This window comes from Pinus tabuliformis, chromosome X (genome assembly GCF_031772625.1).
Source record: "Pinus tabuliformis cultivar Carrire ecotype Pingquan chromosome X, CPIR1, whole genome shotgun sequence".
Classification (NCBI taxonomy): Eukaryota; Viridiplantae; Streptophyta; class Pinopsida; order Pinales; family Pinaceae; genus Pinus; species Pinus tabuliformis.
Genome location: NC_142308.1, coordinates 838,008,643 through 838,028,311, shown reverse-complemented (window position 1 = coordinate 838,028,311; position 19,669 = coordinate 838,008,643). Strand labels below are relative to the sequence as shown.

Here is a 19,669-nt window from a genome sequence, read left to right as displayed (position 1 = left end):
AGCTTGGCCTCTTGGCCTTGGAACCGGGTCTTTTAACCTAAATGTCATAAAAAAAAGGCTACATCTGGTCAATTCCATTGATTGTATAGCCTTTTCCAACGTACAAACTTACTTCCTCCAACCTGGCCACGTAAGCAAGCACGCTGGACACGAGGGTCTCTTCAATCTTGTCCTCTTTACTAACATCCTTTTCTTACCCACACACATTGCGATTACCCTATTATACTTTTCTTGATAATGACTTTTTTTTCCAATAGAGAGGACAACTCTCACGGTAAATAAAAAACTGGTAAAGTTGTTAAGTCGTTTTTGTTGTTGAACGTCGATGGCAAAAGCACGACTGCTCTGTTAAATTATTTTTGAATGGGATTAAAAATAATAAAGAGTGAAATAAAAATAGTGAATAATAATTTTTCAATGGCGTAGTTCAAATATTTTATAAAAATACTGAAGAGAAAGAGAATGGTTAACCATTTTACCTTTAAAAAACATATACTTACCCATAAATTATTTTAAAAAAATTTAATCAATATATATAAAAACAGAACATATATTTACTTATGGATTACTTTAAAAAATTATAATCAAATTATATATATATATATAAAAACAGAGTTTATAAAAGATTTTTCCGCATAAATTACATGATATTTCATTTGATTACATATATGGAAATAAAATATAGAATTAAAGATATAAAGAATTTACTATCTAAAATTTCATTTATTTATCTATCCATAAAAGAAAAAGAAAATGATACTAGGAAATGTTTAAAGAGAATGATAAGGAGATGAGAAGACCCAATTATTGTATTTTTCACAAATATATATTCATCAATAAATTATATAGTAAATTTATAATCAAATAAAATAATGTGAAAATAGTTATGGATTAGGAGATAAAAAATATAAATCACCAAACTATATGAACATCTTTGATTCATAACCATAAAATCAAAATTTAATAAAAATATATATCCACATAATTATAATATATTCTTTCATTATTAAATATTTATTAATTATTCATTATTAAATATTTATTAATTTTATAATTAATAATTATATATGAAATTTTAAAATCAAATTGAAATTTATAATAATTTTTTAATTATAAATTTATTATTTTTAAACATAAATCCATTTTTAATTTAATTTTATAATAATTTCTTTGAATTGTAAATTTATTATTTTTAAACTTAAATCAATTTTTAATTAATTATAAAAATAAATTAGTGATTTTTAAAATTTATAGAAAAAAATAAATTTATCAAATAAAAAGAGTGGAGATTTTGTAAAGTTTATATAAAAAGTAAATTTATGAGAAAGTGATAAGACTGACTTCATACTTCGTAGGCCTATTTCTAAAAGATACTTTTGTTATGATTCGATTTTTAATACAAATCTCGTAACAAATTCAATACTAAACATGGCGGTTAACCTAATCTTTCGTTTTCATCACTGATCATTACTAGTCATGCATATCGCTTAAACGCGCCTTATATAAATTAAGTTTTTTTGGCTTGTTCATAATCTTGTCCTTTATTATTTTCAAATAACTGAATAGACGAAAAAGTCGTTGTCACTGGTTTACTATTTTATTTGTCCATTTTTAATTATGAGCATAGACGTGTAATAATATTTTATGTATGTTATAAATTTAATATAGGTTATGGTTTAAATTTTTTACGCTGTGGTTTTTTTCATAGTAATTTTGATGTAAATTTTGTAAAAAAAATCGCATTATAAATTTGAAAGAGAGGTTTTTTTTTAAGAAGTTGAATATATTTATGTATTTAAGTTTTTGTGATCCATAATGAATTAAACAAAGTCTTTTGGTAGAAATTATACTAGAGAATTTTTTTTGCCGACGCGTTTCGAACCAACAAGTGTGGTTCATCATCAGGACCAGATGAAGAGGCAAACCATGGCAAAGGCTTTAATAGAGAGCAATGTAGAGACATAATTTCAAGTAACTACTCTATTTGAACAATAATGTTTAAATTATAATATTAGTTTATTAATATATTAAAAACAAATATTAGTAAGTAAAGGTTAAACCAACAAGTGTGGTTCATCATCAGGACCAGATGAAGAGGCAAACCATGGCAAAGGGTTAAATAGAGAGCAATGTAGAGACATAATTTCAAGTAACTACTATATTTGAACAATAATGTTTAAATTATAATATTAGTTTATTAATATATTAAAAACAAATATTATTAAGTAAAGGTTATATTAAATTGTTAATTTTTGAAAAAAAAGTTTAAATAATGATATTATTTCATTAATTTATTTAATAATAAATTAATGAAACAATATCATTATAACATATATATATATAATGATATTGTTTCATTAATTTATTATTAAATAAATTAATGAAATAATATCATTATTTAAACTTTTTTTTCAAAAATTAACAATTTAATATAACTGTTACTTAATAATATTTGTTTTTAATATATTAATAAACTAATATTATAATTTAAACATCATTGTTCAAATATAGTCGTTACTTGAAATTGTGCCTCTACATTGCTCTCTATTTAAGCTTTTGCCATGGTCTGCCTCTTCATCTATTCCTGATGATGAACCACACTTGTTGGTTCGAAAAGCTTTGGCCAAAAAAATTCTCTCATGTGATTTCTACCAAAAGACTTTATTTAAGATATATTTAAAAATAAGTTTTGAAAAATAAAAAATCATAATCAAATCAAATCAAAAAAATTTATTATAATATTTAATTTAAACTATATTATAATATTTAAACTATATTATTATTATAATATTTAATTTAGACTTCGATATTCAAAGATATCATAGTCACACATTGCTTCTCATTTTTGAAGATGTTTTCCAGTGAAAACATGCTTTTAATTTCACACCTACATGGAAAGGAATTTTAAAGCAAATTTTATGGTCCAAGAAAGTTACTAGATAAATTATGGGGAATGGTTGGTCACAGAACATCTAGATAGAGTTGATCAAAATTTCCACCAGCAACCTTTTACTTATGTATAATGTATATAAGATGCTTAAATTTCTCATTTTTTTTTTTTTTTAATGTAAATGCTTTCAACAACGGTTCATAAAATGTAAAATGATTTGGTTAATATGGGAAAGAACCATATATGGCTATAAACAATTTTATTTTAATAGCTATTGGTTTTTTTTTTCCAGCTAGTCTCTTTTGTTCCTACTAGTTTTTTTAGGAATTTAACTTAATGCATTTTATGCATATGCTAATGTAACTTTGTATTTCCTTAATAGAAAGTTATGATTTTTCTTCCGATATATATATATATATATATATATATACACACACTAATTTAGACCTTGTTTTGGAGTTTTTGGTCAAAGTTTGGTGAAACATAAAATTTTGTTATTTAAAATATGGTTTTCACTATATATATGGATTCAACGCCCTAAAAAACCTTGGAGCACCTGGATTAGGGAGAGTTCACTTAGAAATAATGCTTACATTAGTAAATAGGTAGGATTGGGTTGTTGGTTGTTGGAGCACCTAGATTAAGGAGAGTTACATTAGTAAATAGGTCAGATTGGGTTGTTGGTTGTTGGATTTTTGTTGATATATTTTCTCAACAATATTCTCCTTGTTTGGAATCTGTTGGATCTCATGAGTATTATTTATGTGGGTTGCGATTGGGCTTTGAATGAAGAATACAAATTGATTGGTGAGTGAATTTGTGCACAATGTCTGCTCCTCCAAATTTATTGTTGGTATCAGAGCCTGTACGGGCTTGACTCCCTCAAGGGAGCACCCAGAAAGATGGGAGAGATGTGAGATTTAATTATCTGTACATAAATTAGAGTAGATAAATGAGTGTGGAGGTGTGTTTGAGTGTTTTGTGTGGATCTACACAACTGTTTATTCTTTTTGCTTTTATGTGATGTTGTAATTAGATTTGCGAGTGAGAATTTGTCATGGTGGACAGTGTTTTCCCCCAAGAAAATATGGTGAAAATGGCATCGGAAAATCAACTTAAACTAGAAGAGACACGCGGCGGTCTCTGCGATCCCCGCCGTCTTCATGGCCCGAGGTCAAATGATCGAATCCATCCCAGAGTTGTTGCTCGTTCTCAGTGATGGCATCGAAGGGGTCGAGAAAACCTCGACTGCTTTGAAGGTTTTGAAGAAGGTTGGTGCTTTTGCGGACGTGGAAAAGGTCAAGAAAAGTCAAAGTATTTATGTCGATAAGGGTAAGATGAGGAACAGACGATATGTTTCACGCAAGGATCCTTTGATTGTTTTTGCCGCTAAATGGGCTAAACGTGTTAAGGCTTTCAAGAATATTTTGGGTGTGGAGATCGCGTGCTTTGATAGATTGAATTTTTTGAAGCTTGATCCAAGTCGGCATTTGGGTCGTTTTATTATATGGACAAAGTCTGCTTTTAAGAAGCTTGATAGTACTTTTGGGGGCTTTGAGAAGGAGTCTGTGTAGAAGAAGGGATATGTTCTGCCTCGTGCGAAGATGGTCAATTCGGATCTGGCAAGGATCGTAAATTTTGATGAAATCCAGTCTGTTGTGAAACCCATCAACAGGGAAATTAAGTGGAAGCCACTGAAGATCCAGATTATTTGTTTCAATTAATTTTCACCAACGAACCAGTTTTGAAGAGCTTTGTTCGCATTGTGCAGGGTGGAATAGAGGAGAGTAGTTATGGAGTGTGATTGGTTTTGTTGTCTTCTTTGTTAAATTGTTGGTTTGTTTGTAAAAAGTGCAAAACCAATTAATGAATAGAAGAATATAATTAAACTAGTGGTTCTCGACGTTCTTCAGTGCCGAGAGAATGTATTGCTAGTTTGATTGTGTGAATATGTTATATATTGATGGATCTTGTTGTGCTTCGGGCTTCAAGAGCATCAATTACATGTTAATTTTATGAGATCCATGTGTGTAGAAAGGTCAGTTACATAATTGATTGTTGAATATAGTCCGGTATTGAGATTGTCCTTTGGGAGATCGAGAAGCGTCAATTATACAAAGTTCATCAAAGATGGTGAGATGTGATTATGTCTTAAATGAGTTGAATGAGAGACTCGAAGATTGTGGTGGTGAAAAGACCATTGTCCTGGAGACTTCAAAGTGGGGGTGAGTGTCGAGGAAGACCAGTTAGGCAGATGTGACATGTGAACTGTCATTTGTCATTTTTGTATTAATCTGTGTAATGATGTAATGTAAACATTAAAGGGGGGACTTGGAAATAATGCTTACATTAGTAAATAGCTAGGATTGGGTTGTTGGTTGTTGGAGTTTTGTTGAGAGATTTTCTCAACAATATTCTCCTTGTTTGAAATTTGTTGGATCTCATGAGTAGTATTTATGTGGGTTGTAATTTGGCTTTGAATAAATAATATGAATTGATTGGTGAGTGAATTTGTGCACAATGTCTACTCCTCCAAATTTCTTGTAGTTCACAACTTGAGCACCTGGGTTAGGAGAGTTCACAACTCAAATATGTGATTCCAACAAATCCCTACTAAATTATGGACAAATTCTACAAAAAATATGACCAAAAAACTCCAAAACATTTACAAGATAAACTATAAACTTAATTATTGAAACCAATTAAATATTAAAACATACCTTTATTTTAAATTTATATTAATTTTTTAAATAATAAAATTTTAATTAATATTATAATTATTAAACATTTCCATATTAAATTATAAAATATTATTTTTTCATATATTATATTTAACCATCATTTTAATTAATTTTATATATATATATAAATTAATTAATTAACTTTTTTGAGTAATTTTTTTAACTTAAATGCTACTCACCACTGCTCAAACCACACCTAAACTAACCAATAAAAAGTTAAAATTTTAATTAATTTTATAATTATTAAACACTTCCATATCTATTTATTAAAATATAAAACATTTTAATCTTTAACCTATAATTATTATATTATATTTAATAATCATTTTAATTAAAAAAAAATGTGTACCGTCTTTACATTTACAGCTATAGAATGCAGCGACAAACACCTCAGTTGATATGATTTTTCTTTCTTATTTTATTTTATTAATGGTACAACACCGACAAAGAATTAATGTGGTTACTTCTTTCAATGCAATTACTTTTCTATTTAATACGACGCCATCACGTTTAAAAGCTTACACGTAAAATGTAATAAATGGGATGAATGATATAAGAAAACAAATGGTTACGACAACTAACCTCTAAGTCAGGATATGAAAGAACCAATATATTTGTGACTTTTCGTATGTGATATCAATATTTATTATGCTCAACATGTTTATGACGTTCTTTTATATGTGAAATTGACGTTTGCGATGCTATTTTATGAGAATTGTTTATCCATGATAAGGCGAGAATGAGAGTTCTTTTCCGAGTAAAAAACTCGTATTTCTGTTCATATTCATATTGACATGGATAAAAATATATTCGGTATATATATTATTAGGTGCTTTTAACTATATACAAATATATCATAATTTAAGGAACTACGAAAACAATGTCGAGTCTTAAAAAAAATGAACCAAGAGAGAATACAATACTAAACCGATATACATATTTGTATCTTATCAAAAAACAGTTAATCTACTCATTTCAGCGTGTTAAAAGATCGTAGTAAAAGACTTGTTCAAGACGGGAAAAACAAAAATGAATTAGCAAAACTAGGGAAAACAATAAACAAATTAGCTAAAGTATGCATGCACAAACACCATTCTCTAAGGTCTAAAAATGGGCCCTATTAATTTGAAGGTGAAACTCCAATAGTTTATCATTGATTTTCTCTGCAATAATATAATGGTCCTTCTCCCCCTGGTCGGGGTGAGAAGGAGAACAGGTGAGGGCAGCGGGAAAAATTATGAGCGCGGCAAGACAGAGAGACCACCTTCTGCCGGTAGCCGCCCATCATGCCATGGTAGAGTACTGCATGTCAGCGCGAATTTTGAGAAAACAGAGTGGAAAGAGTGGGATGAGAGAGAAATGCAGAATTGGCGACGGTAGTGAGATAGGAAGTGGGACAGGTGGGATGTATTATTTGAAGGTGGTGAAGTGGAGAACGATAGGTAAGGCGCGTTGAGAGGAAGAGGAGCAGGGAGCAGCGCAACCGGTGGGAGCCTCGACGGGAAATTGTGATTTCGGGTATGTCATCTCTGGACCTTCTTCTGATTTTCTCTCTGTTTTGAATGGTATGATGGAAGAAAGAGGGCTGCTGGCTACCTCCGGGGAGGAAGAGAGTAGGCGCGGGGTTGCCTTTTACTCTGCCATGCACTGTATAGAAGAAATGGGGTTCAAGCAGGGAGTGGCACAAGAAGGGTGGAGGATGTGTGGTCCAGAAGATAGTCTGGGGAGAAATACTGAGGACCAGACCGCTCACCCCATGACGAATGGTAAGAGGGAGGTAGAGAGGCAAGACATGAAAACTCTGCACCTGGCTCAGGCGTTGGTTAGTATGACAGAAGGTTTACTTACCTTCCTGCATCCGAGAGAAGATAATCACCGGAAACCTCAGACAAATGAAGATGACTGGAGCAGGGGAGGTGGGATAAGAGATAAGGAAGTTAAGGAGGAGGGCAAGTTTGTAAATCCTCAAAATCTAACTTCTGCTGATGAAAATTGTAAACAGGCAATAATAAAAGGAAAGATGGCACGCCTGGTCCAAGGAAGGGAGCGTGGAGGCAGAGGACATCCAAGCCATCATAATAGAGTTGACCCGTCAACCGCAATGCCTGCTAGCCAACGGAGGGGGAGGAGATCCATGATGACTGTTGTCCAGGAAGCTGCGAGAGCCTACAGAGAGGGTACAAATGAAGACATCCGCCAACTAATACAAGAAATGGAGGCGAATGTGATGGAAGAGCAGTCAGACCCTGAGATAGAGGAATGGGCAGACATAATCCAAGACCTTGGCAACACTCGAGGACAGGTGACGCTCTACAGGCAAGCTCTTCATGTCTATTGGGTTTTAAAACGACTACTTGTGAAGGTGCTGGAGCAGGTGGTAGGAGAAGTGGCCGAAATTGCCCAAGGGATGCCAAACCTCAAAAAGGAAATGAAGAATTTGCAAGTGATTATGATTATGCAGGATAACAAGTTGGATGAGATCCAACAGAGGTTGGCTCAGATGACCCAAGCTCCCACGGAACCTATGGCAACCCCTACCAACGCTGATCTAATTACTGATGACCGGAAGGAATAATCCTTCAATGTTTCTACTGCTTCTAGCGTACACCTCTCTTTTCAGATGTTTATATGATAGTTCTTAGTTTGTTAAGTACTTTCAATTACTTAGTGCATATAGCCTGGATGGAAAGACTGGTGAAATTTTTTTTTTGGACTACTTATAGCAAACTCAGGTGGCCAACAGACTTGGTTTCCCTTCGGGGCAGGTTGAGGACACCAAAACGTTGTATTTGGTTTCATTGGATATTATAAATAGAAAAGGAAGGCACCACCTACACTTAAATATATATATATATATAGTGGTCCTTCTCCAGACGCAGGCCATCCTTTGATAAACCATCAGCCTCCTGATTCTTTCCCTGTAGTTGTGCAAACATGTGAAAGAAATCAAAGATAATGCAATTCTCGAAATCTCTTCTAATATAGGCAAAAGAAATATGTTTATGCGTGAGTAAATGTCATTAATCCAGTTGATAATGAGCGTGGAGTCTCCAAAAATGTTAATCCTTGTACAACCCTTCTCTTTAGCAAACAATAACAAATATTTGCAGGCTAGGAGCTCAGCTTTGTTGTTAGATCCAGGGCCCAACCCCATCTTAACTTTATAAGAATGATTTGGAGAAAGGAATTGAATAAAACCACCTCCACATTGTTGATCGTTACCAGACGAAGCATTGTCAAAGTATCCACAAGTATTGGATGTATCAATGATCTCAGGAACAACCACTCTAGGGGCCCCAAATTCTTTGTCCTGGGGAAAATGACTAAGTATAGCCATAGCCTCCTCAAATGTATGAAAAGGGTCTGGAATCTTATCTTGAAAAATCATCTTGTTACGAGCACACCATACCCCCCAACATATGATGAGGGGAAGAGCCTTGTGAGGACAACACAAAGGATTAAAATGCCACGAGTTCCAAGCCTGCTCAAGCTTAGCTCCTTCCCAGAGAATAGACTAACCCAAAACAGAACTGCAATGCTCCCCAACATTATGAAAAAAAGAACACTCCATAAAAACATGTTGTGTTGTCTCACTGTCACTTTTGCAAAGGGAACACCGGTCGGAACCACATTTGAATCTCTTTTGGAGGATATCCCATGTAGCTACTTTATTCATCATAAGGCACCACATGAATATTTTTTATTTTGAAGGACAATTGGACTTCCACAAAGACTTCCACCACCATTTGATCTCATTATCCATCAAGTTAGCAATAAGATAAACATAACCCGACTTTGGAGAATAAATACCATATGGATAAAAACACCAGATCAATACATTGGGTCTATTTGACAATTGAATATGACCATCCACGAGGGATTTGATATAATCCTTCCATACATCCTTGAATTCCTTCGTAATGCTTAGATCCTCAGAAGATAACCATCCTTGGTGTCTAAAAGTTGATTGAATAGGATTTGCAATATGAACCATTTTACTAACACCATGGTCCCTTAACCTTTCAATCAAGCGAAGGGAGAAAATAACGAAGACTGATTCCAGGCCAAGGGTCTAGTCCCACTCAAAGTTTTTACCCTTTTCCAACTCTCCACACTAAACCATTCTCAATCAGATAAAAAAAATTAATACAACGCGTCAAATAATTGAAACATTTGATCTAGCTTTGTTCGATTTGCAAATCCAATCCTTAATTGAAGATGGAATAATATATTTTTGGGAAACAACCAAAGTCCAGAGGTCTACTGAGGAAATTAAGAAGCAACCCGACTTAGTTGCCAAAGCTTTAACAAAAGAGAAAGATCCTTCACACCCCAAACACCAGACCTTTGGGTCGCGCTATAATTTCCCATTGAACCCATGATAGGGCACCCTTTTCTTTTTTGCCAAACCAAAGGAAAAAAGAACTAAGCTTCCTGATATTTTCCATTACATTATTTTGGAACCCAAGAGGGAGAATCCCAAAAGGCCGAAGTGGCCTCAATAACAAATTTGATAAGAACTAACCTACCAGCTCTGGAAAGTCATCGATGGCACCAACAATTTAACAGGTTGCAACCTTAGTGATCAACTATGCCCAATTCTTCTTACTAAAACTGTTAGGCTTCAAATAAAAGCCTAAATATTTGATGCCCTACCCCAAAGGTTTTAAAATATAAGGAAGAAAAAACATAAATTTGACAAAGATCCTCAAAAAAAATATTGTGATGTAAAATGGTGGATGTTTGAAAAGTAATTAACATTCAAGTGGCTTAACCAAATAATGAGAGTAATTTTGCCAACATTGAAATTCCCTTGACATCACGAGAGATGAAAATCAATATGTCATCTACGAATAACAAATGGGTGACAACCAAATTCTTTGCCACAATAATACCATGGAAAAACTCTCAACATTTTGCATTTGATATTAGCCTACTCAAACCTTCCACTTCTAATAAAAAGAGTAAAGGAGATAGTGGGCACCCCTGACGAAGCCCCCTTTTAGCATTGAAGAATGGAGAAGCAACACCATTAATTAGCACTGCAAATGATATTGACTTTATACATGACATAACCCAAATTATGAAATCAATACTTTAACCCAGATGAGTGAGAAAAAACCTAATATAAATCCAATTAACCCTATCATATGCCTAAAAAGATTAATTTTAATTGCAACTCCTTTTATTTTTTGAATTTTCATGTTGTGCATAACTTCCTGAGCTACACCTACAACTTTCATGAATTTGCCTACCATCAAGGAAAGCAAATTATTCAGAAGAAATATATTTAGAAAAGAATGGCTTGAGTCTGAAAGCAATAATCTTACAAATGGTGTTGCATAACGAAATGGGGCAAAAATAAGAAAAAGTGAGGGGCTGGTTGGACTTCGGAATAAAAGTTATGAATGTGTAATTGAAAGCAGGGTATATGCAACCCCAATCAGGGTGTGAGCTGGCGGACAGAGCCATTAATCCTTTCATAATGAAAAGGACACCAAGGAATGGTGCCACCACCTCCCACATGCTTGAAGCGCATGGCGCGATGGTCGTCGGCATGTCTAAAGCAAACAGGACGAGGGAAGGTGGCAATTGCATGCAACTGAGTTTATTGACAGTAGAGAAGGATAACAGTTCAAAGGTTGTAAGAACAGAGGTGACAACGGCGAAAGTGGAGCAGAGGCTTCGGGAAGGCAAGGTGATCCAACGACTCCAAATGTAGGTTACCAGGTATGTTAATTGGTTTTGCCTACAATCCATTATGCTTCCCTATGCCTGGTCTGTTAATTGGGGTTTGCATGGGGGCACGGGGTTTGTGGGGGAGAGAAATTGGCGTGGCGTGATTAGCCTGGTGGTAGAGCTCTATGGGAATAATCCCAGTTCCATGGGTTTTGCATGTGTGTCATTCCGTTTTGGCATTCTACTCTCTCGCATGGGGATTATTGGGTTGGGTCAGGAGGGAGTTTGCCCGAGCGAACTCCAATTTCTTGTTTTCCTGGCAAACCCAGGGGTCGAGGGTAGGGAAGCTGCAATTGTCTTTGTGTTAAGGCCAATTTGGTCCCTGGAATGCTCTGAGAAGACTAGGGAAATTTCGAAGTCATGGGCCCCGAGGGCAGACGCCAAGCCCCTAAAGGGAGCTAGTAGGGGGAGGTTATCGCAGGACGAAGTCTTATGAAATTGGGGAATTGACATGATTGGAATATTGGCCAAGTCAGCCTCGGCCGACCGAAGGGAACGGGGGTGGATAGCAATGAGTGGGTTGGATGCCTCGTGGGGGGTAGGGTTCAGATGTCGGGATGCCAAGAGGACTAGAGTCAAGCCAAGCTGAGGCTAAGTCAGGGGGAATGGGGGTAGGGGCAGTCAACGAGGGCCAAAGGAGATGAGGGGTGTGGTTCCTGTAGGCTTGGCCTCCGGGCTACAGGCTCTATAGGTGGCCATGCACCTCGCTTCTAAGATCACTGTCAAAGCGTGAGTAAGGCAGGGATCATGCAAGGGCATCTTGGGAGTCACGAGTGGGGGCTCCTTACACTCGGGGGTTATGCACATAAATCATGGGTGGCAGATTTGATGCATTGGCAGAACCTTTGGATGACAGCAATACATAAAATAATGTTTTGGAAATTATGGTTTCTTTTTCCTGTAACAGGTCCACTGAGAGGTAACTTTCCTTGGACGAGAAGAGCACAGAGGCTAGTTTCTGGCCAGCGACAAAACTTCACTGGAAGGTACAGGGACATAGAGGCAATGGGTCAAGCAACGAAAGGTAAGGACTGAGGGAAGAGATTGCGGGGGAGTGAGACCGAGGCCGAGCCGAGCACTGCAGGTAAATGACGAGGCAGAAAGCCCGTGGCCAACTTGATCCAGGAAGCGGTGGCTGCTTATGTGGATGGCACCAAAGAGGAAATCAAACGGCTCATAACAGAATGGGAGGAAGATATAAATCACCAAGTGAGCGTGGAGGCAGTTGACATGGAGGATTGGAAACTCCTGGTTCCATATTCGGGACACACCAGAGGTAAAGAGACACAATACAAGCAAACCTTATATCTATATTTTCTTATGAAATGCCTCCTGGGCAAGGCCATTGAACAAATCTAGACGACTGCTCTCTAGGACTTTCCAAATTACAAACAGGACTTCCAAAAGACGCAATTTCAATTGCAGAAATAGGATGGCCACTTGGGCCTTATTGAGAAACATTTCCCATGCTTTTTCTTTCCGAATGAGCTGCCAGGCTCCAACGCGAAAGATCTGGCCCTGGTTACATTGGCATCTGTCGAGCAGGAGGACTAGAATGTTGGCTCTTAGTCATTTTTTGATTAGTTTTCATGCAGATAGCTTTTAATTACAATTTGCAGTCGTATATATATATATATATATATAGAGAGAGAGAGAGAGAGATATATATATATATATATATATATATATAGTTGTGGACATGACAATCAAGTTTATATAGCTTGGATAGATAGACTAAGTATTTTTTGCTACTGGATTTCTTATAATGTAGTTAGGTGGTCAACAGAATTGGTTTCCCAATGGGCAAGGTGAGACCACCCAACCAGACTCTATGTGGTTGTAACTTGCTTTCTTATTTTATAATGAAAAATAAGGATCTACTAAGCTTAACAAAAAAACACAGGGTATATGCTGCCATTATTCCACAATTCTTCAATGAAAACCTCTAAATCATGACCAAGAACATCAAAGAGTTCAAGAAAAAATTCAATACCCCACCCATCCGCCCCAGGGCTTTTGTCTCTTTGAAAACTCTACAACACAAATTTTATCTCATCCATAGAAACTTCCTCCATTAAACCATTGTTTGCCTCATCCTCAATCATTCTTAGAAAAAACTGACCAATTTTTACAATTGCAAAAATAGAAATATCCTTATGCGACAAGAAAAGGTTTTCAAAACAATGTTTTCCCAAATTCTCTAAACCATCAAAAGAGGAAATATCAACCCCATGATCATCCTAAAGACTCCATATAGTATTCATAACTTTCTGTTTTTTAGCATAAGCCTGAAAATACTTTGTATTCTCATCTACAATTTTGAGCGAAATAGCTCTATTCTTAAGGTGCCATTGCTCCTCATTTACTTTTAAGAGATGTATCCTTTGCTTCTCCAAACTTGTGCGATAAGTATAGGATTCCTAAGAAGAAAAACCTTCCCCATGAGAGTTTGAGATAACCTCTAATTCATGTTCAATGTCTATCAACTCCTGAGACTCCAATGTTTTCTTTGTCTTAGCCTACTCTTTGATTTTTAATTTAGTCCTTTTTAGATTCTCTTCAAAATGAGCAGATGCCAATATATCTAAAGAAGGAGAGAAAGGTACTATTGAGGATTTAACGAGATAAAGGAAACCTTCACCATTCAACCAGTCTGATTTTAGCTTAAAAATATAGTTATAATTAAATAGTTTATTTTATTTTATTTTATTTTCCATAGAAAAAAATGGTATTTCTATTATTGAAAATAAAAATTACATTTTTTGGACACACATAGTGTGTATGCATATATGATCAGTCAGTACATGACGGGGACAAAAAGTGAGTTAAAATTGTACATGGAGGTCCATAAGAAAGCAAGGGGCCTCAGAAAAATAACAAGAAAAACCTATAAAAACCATGAAGAAATTATGGTTGATTAGCTGCAAATCTTTTATCTTTTTCCTTTATGCCTTTGTGCTTTTTTCCAGCCATCTAGATTTGGATCGACTAAGACCAGAGCTAGTTCTTATCCCACGTGATGGACTTCTTTGTTTGAATCGGAGCTATCTATTACATGAACTCTTTTTTAGCCCCTGGATCCATCCAGTGCCAAAGAGTCTACGAGTTCCTTTTCTTCCTGTTGTACAATGTCAGTGATCGATTGAAGCCCAATGTCCTCGTCTTGCACAACTCCATGTGGGTCTATGCCATTCATTTCTTCTTGATTAAGATGACTTTCTTTATTGTCATCTTCCTTGTCCTCATATGGATATTGTTTTGTGAAATTCCATCTGCTCGGTCTATTTGATTGCTTCTTCTTCTTCTTGGGGTTCTTTCTTGCCTACGAGCATGCATGTTATAAATTACCTATCTGAAAACAAATATGACATCTAAATGTCATGTTTTCATAGTTAAGAACTTGTGACCATTAAAAAGTTTGGTGTTTGGAATTTATATAGTCGGGAAGTCCTTTGCTAAGATCAATCTTAACACATATCTTGACATAAGTGTATATACCATTTTCTGTTCTTTCCAAATCCACTTTTTTAAATTTATCCAATGTGTTGCCTATATCTTCAAGGAATTTATGATGCCAGAATGGTAGAAGAAGTTTTAGGAGCCTCACCCAAACAGGCATGGTAGAAATCACCATAATGTTGGCATCGAATTCTAGGAACCAAGGCGTGATAAAAAGCCCATCCCTACCCCAAAACCAGGGACCTGCATTTAGAGCGTAATCCAACTCCTTCTGTGTTTCAAATTGTACTATAAAAAATCCTTTTGAGCATAAGAAAATTTCAAAATTTGGGCCCAAGTGGAGACAATCCAATGACCGAGAACTTCCAGTTTAGACCAAAAACCGTTAAATCTACAGATGACTGCTTTTGAATGCAAAACAAAAAATAGTGAAGAAACCTCCAAGTTTTATATCTCCATGGATGGAGCTTGCTCCATTTTTTCCAGTATATAAGGCCTTGGAATGTTTTGGTTCAGATTTGCAGGGGTAGTAGCTTTCCCTTCGATTGTTGCCTTGAAGGATACTGGAGCTCCCTTTCCATGAGCAACCCACGCAATTTGGAATTCAAAATAATAGTTGAGTTCCTTGTTATGTTGTAGCCTTTAATATGAAATGTGCCTTGTAGAACTTTTCCACTATATTGCAAGCATTGTAAAGTGTAGGGAATACCAAATTTGTCCTTGATGTTTTCCATAAAGGAGGAAACAATGTCTAAGCCTTTGATTCAAAGGGTTGGTGTCTTCCCTATGATATTTCTAATAAAAACTTGGAAAGAATCCCCCCATGGCCAACTATGTCTGAGTATCTGGATTCTCAGTTCAAGGTAAGCGAAAAGGGACCTGAATTCCCGAGTGCACCCCAGCACCCCCGTGAGGCCGATCCACCCAACCATCGTTATCTGTGAACAGAGCATGCCGGAAATGGAAACCCTTTCCGATAAATAGCATTTTTTTTATAATGTGTAATGATATGTTTTATTATTAATTATTATCAAAGGTGAAGATAAAGGTAGGGATTGATTTTACTTAAAATTTACTTAGAATTTGTTAAAATTATATATTTGAGTTATTGAATTTATATAATATATGTAATAAGAATTATTTAAAAATTTAAAAATTTAAATTAGATAAGGTAAATGATATATAATTTTTTAATACGAATGAGTATTTATATATTATTAAATCTAGTATTTATATATTATTGAATCTATGTGTGGTCCCACCAAGTACACATGGAATGCCTTGTATTCTTTTTCCTTCTCCATCATATCTCTTTGAGTGGTTTTGACCACTGATTCTTTTGAGGGACTGCATAAGTTTCCAAAATTCATTATATTCTTGTAGGGATACACCTGCAAAAACTTCCCAATAAAAGACAAAATTGCAACAATACATAAGGTAAATAACATATTTACAGTCAATTATTGTGAATCATATTTTAAGCCAATTTTTACATTAAAAAATGAATAGGAATCATATGTAAATAAATATACTTACTAGGAGTTATGGGGCACTATTATTTATGTGTTCCACAACGCTTTCATAAGAGGGAGTAAAACTGTAAATGTGCATGCTACCAACCAACATTGATACAAGTCCTTGCGTGTGAATAGGTAATTCATTTCTCCACTTCAAATATGAATTTATTAGTCCTTCCTAAGCAAGACTATAACAATGGATTTGCACGCTGACCGCTTAAATTTAGCATTTACCAATGCAAGTTACAATGTTTATCTTTGAAAAATAAATAGGCAATATAATCTAAAACTATCCGAATTATAATTAACACAACCATTTTATATTTTTAGTCTTTTATAAATGTCCATTTCCCCTTACTTTATCAAACTCATATCAATTACACCTCAAACTTAAATATGACATATACCTAAAATAACTTTAAATTAATTTAAACACAATAATCTTATTTATAATTAAGATAATTTTTAACTTAAATCACATTATATTATTGAATTCGATTATTAAATTTTATTATATATATATATATATATAAAAGTTAGGAAGGCGTTCTCTTTGATAACAATCTCTCTCATCATTGAAAGTTCGGAAGATCGCAAGAAGTATCAGATACACCCAACCCCATTGAGAATCGCCTTAAAAAGTACCATGAACACATTCGTTGTTTTTTCCGGTGATGAACACATTCGTTGTTGTTGGGAGATTAGAGGTTGGAGTAGTGTATTAACATGAAAAAATTCTCCGGAAAAATAAAGAAGTATGCAAATATCATCATAATTTTTAAAAGGGGGTACGAAACCAGCTTTATTTAAATGATTCAAGTCTAATGAAAATGATGATGGAGAAAGGTGTGATTAATCCTATAGTATTAGAGATCACGCCACGCCAATCCGCCTAAATGATGTTGAGGGAGTAGAGCCTCCTTCCAATGGTCTAAGTCACATCAACAAAATGGATAGTAAGAGGTGAGGGGCTCCTTCCATTAATGTGTGTTTATGCGTTCGTTCTGAAATATAATTGATATTTCAATATTAAATTAGTATATATATATATATATATATATATATATATATATAGGTGAGGTAGTTAAAAAACAAAAATCTCCTTCACTGTGGCTTGTACTCTCCCCGTTCACCCACCTCCATTAGGGTTATATATATAATTGAGATTTTTATTTAATATGTACCAAATAAATATTATTAAATTTATAAATATTTACACTAGGTTTATTATTATAATTTTTTTTAATTAGTGCGTGTTTTTTTATGTGTTAGTTTAAAATATTGAGAATGCTTTATGTACTTACATAAAATCTAATTTTAAAAGAGTTATACTTGGTTTATGTATATATGGTGCATATGTGTTGAGATAGATTTTAGTAAAGGGTTTTAGGTAAAATGGTTTTAAAGTGAAAAAGTTATGAATACACACATCTTGGATTATGAGAACACGACATTTATATGGAGGATATATTATCTTCCATGTTATATACAAGGTACTTGCCTCATTCTCACATTCACTCTTCCAATAAAAAGGGGACAAAATGAAAATAAAAAAGATGAAATTTCATGAATGAATCGAGTTTAGTCACTGATATTAATCCAAATAAGGTAAATCGACAATGTCTACTAACATTAGTCAAAATGAAGAAAATCAACGACCAAATGTGTCTATTGAGGAATCCACTCCTTTCTCAAGAGATGGAGTTAATAAAACGGATACAAGGCTTTCCTTTTCAAGGGAGGTTGTGGTAGTTGAAAGTCTTATGTGTAGCATGAAAAAGACATCATGAAACTAATACCTCTAATTCAGATACGGAACTAAATACTTATAAGAATCTCTATATTTCGGCTTCTAATGCATAGTGAATTATCATCGCTCCTTCAACACAATTGCAACTAGTTAAAAAGAAGAAGGAGAAAAAGAGAAAGAGAATGAATTGTTCTTTTAAGGATGAGAAATAACATTTACATCACTTTTGTAGTTTTATCCTTTTAAGTGGAGAAATTGAGTCTTAAACCTCTTCTTAAGGTATGGAAAGAGATAGAAACCCTCAAGAGTTGCATCCCATGCACATGGTTGAGATCGTAGTGACGGCTAAGGCTTTTCCCTAACTATATGTGTAGGTTATTCCCCAGCCCCTCTAAGTTGCATGTTCACAAAGATGACCTCTTCTCTATCTCTTCAATCTCTTGAAATATAGATTCAATGGTAGCGACTTCATCCCTAACCATAAGCATCTCTCCCTCCTCCAGTGTTCTAGGTTTTAGCATCACGATGGCTCCCTCAACTTTGTTTTAGTCTTCATCTAGTAGCATGCCATGAGTGCTCGCTCAAAGGGATGTGGGCCTTGCTCCCCCCCCTCTAATGGGTCTCTGGTGGCAATTACATCCTCATTCCCTAATGATTCTACTATAATATGAATGCCACACGTGGGCATTCCATGGGAGCTTGCATCCCACCTCCTTCCAAAAAAAATCTAAGGTAGGCTTCTTTTAGAGCTATTGTTAATAATTCTCTTAACATTTTGTTGGTTTCACTATTCCATTAGGTAAATATGTTGTCTCTAAGATAGCCCATTACAACATAAATACACTCGTATGTTGTTCTAACGGTCTTTGGTCATGCCTATTCAATCTGCGTTTCAAATTTGTCACAACTTGAGATAAAAGATGAAGCTTTTATTTTCTCTTATGCAAGGGATTTTTTCATTATGGTGTTCAATATTACAGAAGATGTGGATTTCATATTAAAATCAAGTCCATAGTTGAGGTGAAATCTAGATTATGCATGAAACTGATGATCCCATCGCTTGATATAATGATAAATACTCTATCCTTAGCTTAAGTATGGCTTTGACATGTAAATCTACCTCTGCATCTTTTGGGTTTACCCTTTCTCCAAGCCATTGGCAATGCTCTTGGAAAATTTTATTATTAACGCGAGGAAATAAATAACTACAATATCTCTACATTTTCTTTTCGATGTAACAAAGCACCGAACACTCTAGCCTGTAGGCAAGGGTAAGATATTGTTTAAGGCTGGAAGCCATTGTAACAATATACTTGATATGATCTCATCATGTCACTTGTTGGAATTGAACATGAGATCAACCCAATTAACACAATATCACTACATATGCTTGAATATGTGTAGAAATTGACTTCGACAAAGGGTTTCTGACAAAAGTAAACTTAATAGGTGAAAAGTTCAAATGATCTTAAAAGTTGGATTATGAAAAGTATATTTTCGCTATAAAGCTTTTTTTTGGAAGAGATTATATGGCAATTCATTACTCGAAAAAAGGCTAAAACAAGATTAGAAG

At 34.7% G+C, this 19,669-nt stretch overlaps 1 pseudogene; it reads left to right on the top strand.

Annotated features, from left to right (window-relative positions):
* The first annotated feature begins 3,792 nt into the window (after positions 1–3,792).
* On the top strand, positions 3,793–4,614 carry LOC149142354 (large ribosomal subunit protein uL4 pseudogene; annotated as a pseudogene).
* The last annotated feature ends 15,055 nt before the right edge of the window (positions 4,615–19,669 follow it).